Raw genomic sequence first — 8864 nt, 5'->3', positions numbered from 1 at the left:
TGGAAGAAGGAGGGCTCTCGTTTTTCTTTGCCTGCTTGCCTTGTGGGACTGAGCAACTGCTAGATCCTGGGATTCCATTCACAGCTGCTGCTGACCATTGTTGGGAATTGGACTACAGATTGTAAGTCATCAATAAATTCCTTTACTATATAGAGACTGACATAAGTTCTGTGACTCTAGAGAACCCTGACTAATACAAGGGGCATGCTATGACATGAAGGGACATACTATATAACATGGAGGGACATATTTATGACATGAAGGGATATATTTATGACATAAATGTTATGACATGAGAGTGACATATTTATGACATGAAGGGACATTTATGACATTAAAGTGACATATTATGACAACCTTTATGAAAATGTCTAGGAGAGGAGAATCCATAGAGAATCCAAGTCGATTAGGATTGTGTAGAGTATGGCAGGGATTCTTCTGCGAGATCTGGGGAAGAGGGGGGCTGAAGGGAAGGGAGAGTTATTTCTCAGCCGGGCAGTGGTGGCACACGCCTTTAATCCCAGCACTTGGGAGGCAGAGGCAGGCAGGTTTCTGAGTTTGAAGCCAGCCTGGTCTACAGAGTGAGTTCCAGGACAGCTAGGGTTATACAGAGAAACCCTGTCTCAAAAAAAATTTATTTTCTCCTCACTGTAGAACCCAGGGTGTGCTGTGGGCTGGGTGAACAACCTCATTCAGTGCTACATCCAGTTCTCCTTGCTATTTATAAGTTTTAATATTCTCACTTATTCTTTGGAATTTTGATTCTTTTATATGCTAGGAATTCTGATCATATCTGTAGAAGCACCTCCTTCCACCGAACTTTTCTTAACAGTCTTTCAAAATATTCTAAAGCTCATTCCATTGATAGCTGTACAATTCCACGAATACATCAGAATTTTTTTTTTGAAATAGGCATTGTAATTGGGTGTAATACATGGTCTATGAATTAATCCCAATGAGACTTGTGGCATGTGTGTGTGTGTGTGTGTGTGTGTATGTGTGTGTGTAGATGACTCATGAGGGCTCAGCTTACATAGAAAGTCAGGTGTGTGAACATCTGTGACCCAGCATTGTGGGGAGGAGGCAGACCCCGGAAGACCCTGGAGTTTCACTGGCCTTCCAGTCTAGTCTAGATAGTGAGCTCATTGTTAGTAGTAGAGGAAGCAACTAGACTCTGAGATTGACCTTTTGCTTTTACATACATGTACCGCATCCTCCAAATGCACAAACGTGCAAATACCACACACACACACACACACACACACACACACACCAACACATACATACCCGAGTTTGGTCTAAGGAATAAGTAAAGTGTTTGTCAACCAAACTTGTGGACCTAAGTTTGATTCCATGAAGGCACAAAAGAAGCTAGATAATATGGTAGTGTGTATTTTGTAATCACAGTGCTGAGAGCTAAAGACAGGCCAGTGGATCTCAGGCCAGTCAGCTAGGTACCAGGTTAAGTGAGAACTCTGCCTTAAAACAAGACCAAAAACATTTAAATAAAAGGTGGAATGTGACAGAGGAAGACACTTGAGGTTGACCTCTGTCAACCATGTGCATGTATGCACACACACATACACATACATACACACACACACACATGCCCATACACACACATCCATACACACATATACCCCCCACATATAGACATACACATCCATACACACATACACACATACACACACACACACACAATACATATGCTCCCATATATATACACACATCATACACACATACCCATATATACACATGCCCACACACACACATGCCCATACACACACATGTCCATACACACACACATATTCATACACACGCATACCCCCCACATATAGACATTCCCATATACACACACACTTCCCCCCACATATACACATATACACATCATTTACACACACACCCATATACACACATATCCCCCCACATATGGACATACCCATACACACACATATACACACCCATATATTATACACACACACACATACACACCCATACACACACACACACACACACACACACACACACGACATCAATTTGATTTTTAGTTTGTCTCAGGCTTTACTTCTTGTATGTGGTACCCCAGACAGTATGTAGCTCTGCATGCAGTCCCCCAGACAGTATGTAGCTCTGCATGCAGTCCCCCAGACAGTATGCAGCTCTGCATGCAGTCCCCCAGACAGTATGCAGCTCTGCATGCAGTCCCCAGACAGTATGCAGCTCTGCATGCAGTCCCCAGACAGTATGTGGCTCTGCTCTGCCCTCTGATCTTCCTTCCACTGGCGTTCCCATTACTACAGTGGGCTCCTTTGCTTTGTTCTCTTCAGACAAGCAAACCTTCACAACAAGCCCTGTCACTGACTGTGGGTCCCTTCCATTAAGGACCCTTTAATGAACTCATGACTCTGGGGATGTGCCATGTGTCATGAGGGCAGGAAGCCACACCATTTCTGCCTCAGTTTGCCGCCTCCCGTGATGGTAGTGAACACAGAAGATGCATGGCTAGTCGCATGGCAGAATGGTCCTACTTAAGGTCCTTTCAATGCTCAGCTGGAACATATCAGTGTCAGCCAACGGTTTATCTTTCTATAGGGTTGGGGCAAGTTTCCCTACATTTGGCTTCTGCAGTGAGGTCATAGGGCTGGCATGATGCAAGGCCATTATGCAACTCCAGGCCAGCTGGGGCCCCAGAAACCATCATCTTTACCTTAAGTCTCTTACCTTAAAGGATCAGTACTACCTTGGGAAAGAATTGTGCATGAAAAGGCCCGGCAGACGGAGTGACCCCATCACTACAAATAGAAAAGTTAGCACCAAGAAGAGATGGTGCAGCAACCATCTCAAAGGACCGAGTTCAAGTCATCAAGATGTGTCTGACCCCATCAGCATCACCAGCAGGGTGCCGCATATCCGGTGTCAAACATGCTTGCCCTCTGTTGACCCCTACATTGCTCAGCCCCACTCAGGTCTCTTTCCCAGCTCCCCAGCAGCACTGAGAGAGAACTCTTGGCAAAGTAGAGCCAGCCAGGCCAAGAGCCTAGAGCTCCATGTGACCTCTGGGGTGCTCAGCACAGCCACCCTCGTGGAGAATAAGGCTATTGAGTTTAGAGCTTCACCGCTCCCCCTCCCCCGTTAGAAAATCCCCACCAGGCGAAGCCAAGAAGACACCCCACCCCCCACTCACCCCCGTGCAGCATCATTAAATTATAACGAGCCCTAAAACTGGCTCCAGAAGCCTGGGTCTGCCTCTTCTCATGCTCTGAAGCTTGCGATTGGCTGATCAAGCTCAGCCTAGCAGGCCTTATCTCTGGCTGGTTATTATTTGATGAAAGAGCCTTCCTCCTCCTCCGCTATTGCAAAACCCATCCTGGACTGTTTGCTGCCGCCCTGGGTGCTTCTCTGGGGCTACTGCAGTGCACCCGAAGGCCTCCAGCCTTCAGCCACACCAATAAGCCTCTGAAGGAGAGTCGAAATCACCCACGCCCGAGGTTGTCTCCTTCTGAAGCTGCCTGGGACAGCTTTGCTAGTCAACCGACTGGAAATAATTCCAGACACCACATCAAGGATACAGGTACTTGAGCAACTGGGACGCGGGGACCAGTTTCTTACGGTATTATGGTTGTAGACACGGGAGTGGGATGACATGGGAAAGACACGAAAAAGTGGAACCCAGGACAGTTAGAGGAAGGTGGAGGAAGCTTCCAAAGACAGATGAGAATCGCAGCAAGACTCTCTTGGGAAGAAGTAGTTAGCGGCTGGGGTGACCCACAGGGGTGTCTGTGAGTGGTTAGCAGCTTGGGCTATGCACAGGGGTCTCTGTAACATAGCTGTTGCATGACACAGTTTGTTGGGTAAGTTTGTTTGTACCCTGAGTCATTTTTCTTGAAGTCTACACACTCCTTAGACATCTGTCGTCTGTCACTGACTCATAGGAGACCCGATGGCTTCCACTTCAAACACCACTAAACTGTAATTTGCAGATGGGACATGACCTTCAAGCGCGCTGCTGACTGCTGAGAATCCAGGTCCTTTCATCCACATTCAGGCGAAAGAAAAGGCCAGGGGAGAGAGGGGCTGGGCTGAGCACTTTGTGTCCAAGTTAGTTTCCAAGTTTGCCTGTGCCTGGCTGTTCCTGCACCATCAGATCCCCAACACAGCGTTGCTTTCTGAGCTAGGGTCTGGTAGGGTACTCTGTGACTGGCAACTTCTACAAATGGGAGCTGGGCTCTGTGACTGGCAACTTCTACAAATGAGAGCTGGGCCCCTGGGTAGAGAAAAGACCCTGATTGTTAGGTCAGGCCTGGAGGTGGCTGAGAAGGAGAGGACACGATGTTGAAACAAAGAAAGCCATTTTACTTTAGTGGTTGAACAGGAAAGTCTTTGCAAGTGCTACTCAGTGTTTCTTGTTTGCTTAAGACAGGGTCCTACTGTGCACGCCTGACTGGCCTGGAACTCTTTGTGCAGGCAGACCAGGCTGGCCTCAGACTCAGAGAGCCACTTGCCTCTGCCTCGCGTGTGCTGGGATTCATAGCATGTGTCACTGTGTCCAGCTGCTTTGGGTGTCTTAGGTCCCGCTTTCCCATACACACCATAGGGCAAGGAGTAGCCACGCAGACACCCCTTCTCCATCACAGACATCAGCATTCATAGGTGCACCTCTCCTGATGTCGCAAGATTATTTCTACTTTGTTGTCTGTGGGAGAGTATGGCTTCATTGCGGGTGGTTCTGCACAGATGGAGGTCTCTCCTTGCTCTCTACTCTGTGGGTTCCCATTGACCTTTCTGGGAGCAAAAGTCATGGGTCTGAGCAGCTCATCACAGTGAATCCTGCTCTTCCTCATCTGTAAGGGACCTGGTGAGGGTGGAGGACAAGCCACCGCAGGCTTAGAGCTTCTTGCCTGCCTCTCCTCTGTTGTTTGGGGAGCATTTCTTCCCTTCCCGGCTGGCCCGGGTTCTGCTTGTTCTGCTGGCTTCTCCTTCACACCCTTTCTGAATGGGCACTTGAGCCCCGTGACCCTCCATAGACATACCACATCACACTTAACACTATCTGCTTAAAAGCACCCCCACTCTGCCCTGATCCTGGCTTGGTCAAGTCAAAGGGTTAGGTAGGTTAATCTCTGAGTGTTTCTACTCTCTCTGTGAGCAAGTCTGGAGTTGTGAATTTCCTGGACTACTCCAGGCTATCTTGTGAATATTTCTGATCCATTGTCAGTGCCATACTGATAGAGTTGCCAGGCAGGGAGCAGGTGTGGTGTGACAGTCAGGCCCTGGGGCAACCCAGTTTCTGATGTGCAGTATTCTTACTGTTCATGATGTCTAAACATTGATGGAGAACATTCCGCTCCTTGCTGATCCTCCTCCATGTGCCTTTCGCGCACTGACTTTAGGACAAGCTGGGGAGGAAACAGGGTTAACTCCTTTAGGGGAGGAGATGTAGTGGTGGGTTGAGCGACTCTACCTTGTGCTCCCAGCGTGTTGCATGTGAGCACCTGCCCAGGAGCTATCTGGCTATCTGGATTCTCGAATGGAAGACACACACATACACACACACACACACACACACACACACACACACACACACACACACACGAGCGCGCGCATACACACACCAGTTTTTTTTTTTTTTTAATGCCTTGGCTAGCTCAAAGACTCGGCACTCCTAAACCTTCCCCTGCTATCCCAGGCCCAATCAGAGACGTGGCCAGTGGCCACCCACCCGAATTCTCACATGGCTGGTTGGCTCTCTCTCCTGTAGCTCCTACATCCCATCTTTCTCCCCCGAGACATGGCAATTCTCTCTCTCCTTTTTCCCAGTTCCTAGCCTGAGCAAATCTTAAGGTCCCATCCAGTCTCTCTATGCCCAACCATTAGCAGCTGGCATCTTTGTTGATCTATCAAAAACCAACTGGGGACAAGGATCTTCAGCATTTGGACATGCAGATTCCTGATTAAACCAAAGCGTTAGAACCAATCTCCAACAAGCTGACTGTAAGTTGAGGGATAGTTATAAGTTAGTGCAGTAAATGGAGATTTCAGAGTCTGGTGATTTTCCACCACAACGGAGCTGAGTCCAGAAACTGCACAGGAATGGCGGCAGGCTAAGAGTGGGAGCGTGCCATGTCCCGTCCCGAGTGTGAGCTGTGAGCTGACTCTGTGCCAGCTTGTGAGCTTGGCTGTGAGACCTCCAAATGAGATTCTTTGGGGTCTAAGCTCCACCTTCGGTCAAGATCTGCCTTCCCCATAGAGTACTCTATCCACCTCAGTTCCTGTACAGACTGGGGGAGATCTCACACCCTCTGCAAAGTAAACTAGCTAGAATTGTGAATGCTCAGGTTCTCACACACTGTGCTTCGCTCTAGTGGATCTTGCTGGTCAGCTGCACAAATTGACAGGTTAACATCACCCTGTGCTCCAGAGGATGGTGCTCACTGGTTCCAGCTGGGGTTGGGACGACACATCAGGCAGATCTAGACTCAATCTGGTGGATCTCGTTGGTCAGCTCACAGATCGACGGGTTAACACGTGCTCCAGAGGACGGTGCTCACTGGTTCCAGCTGGGGTTGGGACGACACATCAGGCAGATCTAGACTCAATCTGGAGCTTTCTCCCCCAATATGCTTTGGGTCCTTGGCTTTGCGTCTATTGCGCCCTGCTGCCTGGCCCCCTGGAATATTCCTGTCAGGCAGAGAAGCTTGCTCTGTCTGCCTCCCCTGTCACTGGAGGATCTTCCATGTAGAGCACCATCAGCCTCCCTTTTCTTCCTCAGATCTAGCATCTGATTATGCCACTAATGCTGTGGTCCCATCCTACCACCTAAAGATGCCCATTCCCTCTACTCCCAGAAAATAGTCTTGGTATATTTGCTTGTGTGCTAAGGGTCTCAAATTAAGGGACTATCTTTGTTGAGTTAATCTTATTAGAATCATAGTAGATCATGGAAGGAGAAAGATTATTTATATCTGTAACTGAATCCTTTGTTTCTCCATGGTATTCAAACCTTGTTTTTCCCCATCTGTAAACTGGGCACAGAACTTCTTTCATGAAATGACTTTGAGAAAAAGAAATTCTGTGATGGACTTACTGTGTTTTCAGCACGGGGAACAGGGTGAATAGGGAGGCAGAGAAAACCAGTTGCCATTGGATAAGCCAAGTACAGGCATTAAAGCCAGTACACAAATATAGGCCATTTGTGTCTTTTGAGAGGACAAAAGAGTTAGAAGGGAGTGGGATCCAGTCATGAAAGGGCTGTTTGGTGAACTACAGTGTATGCTTCACTTCAGCTGGCCTGCAGCAGTGGCTCTGAATGAGCCAAGGACCTGTTTACTTTGGGGCTCAGAATCTGTGAACAAGAGAAGAAAGTTGGACCAAGTGGTCCCTAAGACCGAGTTCATGCTGACATCTAAGATGCTCTTGAACAATGTCCAAGCACATGGCTGGAGAGAGCAGTGTAGCTTTCTTTCTGGTGCTTTTCTGTCCTATGTGCTGGTGGAGAGAGGCTGTTCCAGGTGGAGTTACTGGCCCACTTCATCTTGGAAGGACCTTCACCAGCATTTACTCCCTCCTTCTTCCTGTTGACAGTGACAGCTCTCTTCTCCTTTGCTTTGTCTCAGGAATTATGTCACTCTTGTAGCCAGTATCCAGCATCTCTTCCCTTCAAATCCCACAGGTATAGCTTGGGTGATAAGCCCATCCAGAACGATGTTCTCTGTTGGGGAAGTTCTGAGAACTGGAGCGTTGGAGGTGAGCTGGGAGCTGAAGCTTTGTCGATGGGCTCATGGTTTCTTTCTTGGGTGCCCATTCGTGTTCCCAGAGCTGCCCACTTGGCCTGCCCTGGGGGTACCAAGTGCCTTCGTTTACCATCTTTTATGAACTCTCAGGCCGGGATATTAGAGACAGCACTTATAAAAGTCGGTTTGCATATTTTCCAGACAAAAACAGTGGCCAGGGAGGCGGTTGGAAAGTTAGAGATGAAAGAAGGACTGCCAGCCTCTGGCTCCTGAGCCCGCTGAAGGAACCTCCCACCTTTCCTGCAGGGGTCTGCACCGCCAGACCCTCACCACGCCCCCACCCAGTCTCTGACAGCCAATCAACTCTCTTCATTTTCTTTTCCCTACCTGGGGCTTCATTCCAGCCTTTAGCCCTCTGTTAATCAAGCCCTGACCATTGCTTCCTGGGCACGGGGTTGGGGTGACTGTTGCAGGGGTTGGGGGGTAAAGGGACCTCGCAGGGGCCTGGATGTTTTAGCCAAAGATGCTCGAAGGAAACAATTATTGGCAGGATGGACCAGCACTGTGAATTCAAGGCCCAGAACACTCGCCACTTGTATTCTGGATTTTAAACTCCTCGTTGGATGGGCACTCAGAGGATCAAATGTTGAGAAAGGAACAAAGATGCTGTGCAGAGGAACACTACACCAGGAGATTTCCAAAGGCAGTTCAGATGGCCCATTATTCTCCAAGGCAACCGCACGCCTGCCTCTCCCTCCACTTGGCAGAAGAACTTGACAGTACCATTGCAGGGGGGAGGGGTTGTCCATTGTCAAGATTCAGTTCCCAGAACCCGATCCACCCTACTTCAGTGCCATCCAGTTCTTCAGTTGCACTTCAGATATGGAATGGGGTTCTGGGGTGTCAGGCTGGGTGTGATAATGGGAGCACTCAGTCCCCTTCCTGGGTGCTTCTGCAGGAGCCTCCTTCCCTGTCCATCTGGTTGTCTCTCTACACTGACCTTACTTCAAAGCTTTACTTTGTCTCCACCCAGAATAGGGGTGTGGCTGTGTATTGGGCTTCAAGTGTCCTGCCACAAACCAAGGCCGCCGCCGCCGCCGCCGCCACCACCACCACCACCACCACCACCACCAC

At 48.9% G+C, this 8864-nt stretch overlaps 1 protein-coding gene across 1 annotated transcript in view; it reads left to right on the top strand.

Moving 5' to 3' along the window:
• The first annotated feature begins 3432 nt into the window (after positions 1-3432).
• Gpam (glycerol-3-phosphate acyltransferase, mitochondrial) overlaps positions 3433-8864 on the top strand; it is a 64209-nt gene continuing 58777 nt past the window's right edge. Inside the window, exon 1 of the mRNA XM_031390701.1 lies at positions 3433-3571. The gene's annotated coding sequence lies outside the window, so the exon portion shown is untranslated. The remainder of the gene's footprint in view (positions 3572-8864) is intronic.

The sequence above is a fragment of the Mastomys coucha genome, unplaced genomic scaffold, assembly GCF_008632895.1.
Source record: "Mastomys coucha isolate ucsf_1 unplaced genomic scaffold, UCSF_Mcou_1 pScaffold21, whole genome shotgun sequence".
Taxonomy (NCBI): Eukaryota; Metazoa; Chordata; class Mammalia; order Rodentia; family Muridae; genus Mastomys; species Mastomys coucha.
The sequence above is the reverse complement of the archived record's forward strand: the minus strand, read 5'-3'. Positions and strand labels throughout refer to the sequence as shown.